The sequence below is a fragment of the Dendronephthya gigantea genome, unplaced genomic scaffold (genome assembly GCF_004324835.1).
Source record: "Dendronephthya gigantea isolate DGI-Jeju-01 unplaced genomic scaffold, DenGig_1.0 000012F, whole genome shotgun sequence".
Lineage (NCBI taxonomy): Eukaryota > Metazoa > Cnidaria > Anthozoa > Malacalcyonacea > Nephtheidae > Dendronephthya > Dendronephthya gigantea.
In genome coordinates this window covers 903841-904114 of record NW_021163022.1, presented here as the reverse complement: position 1 = coordinate 904114, position 274 = coordinate 903841, and positions in this window count along the sequence as shown.

Genomic DNA, 274 nt, shown 5'->3' with positions numbered 1-274 from the left:
CTTTCGCAAATGGTCAAGTGCTAGGACAACCGGACGTATCATATTTCGTCCAACGCATGTGTCGTGGTTTGTCTGTTTTTCTTCTCCTAGTTATTTTAGTCTTGTTTGAATGGAAATTCTGAGCGAGAATGGCCAGATTCTGTGCATACCTATGACCAAACGTGACCAAGGCAAAAATTATGTTTAAAATCTGCGTTGGAAGATATGCTCGATCACAAGTTACATGAATGAGTTGGATTCAGTTGCAAAGAGCTGTAATGAAAGTGTGGACGGT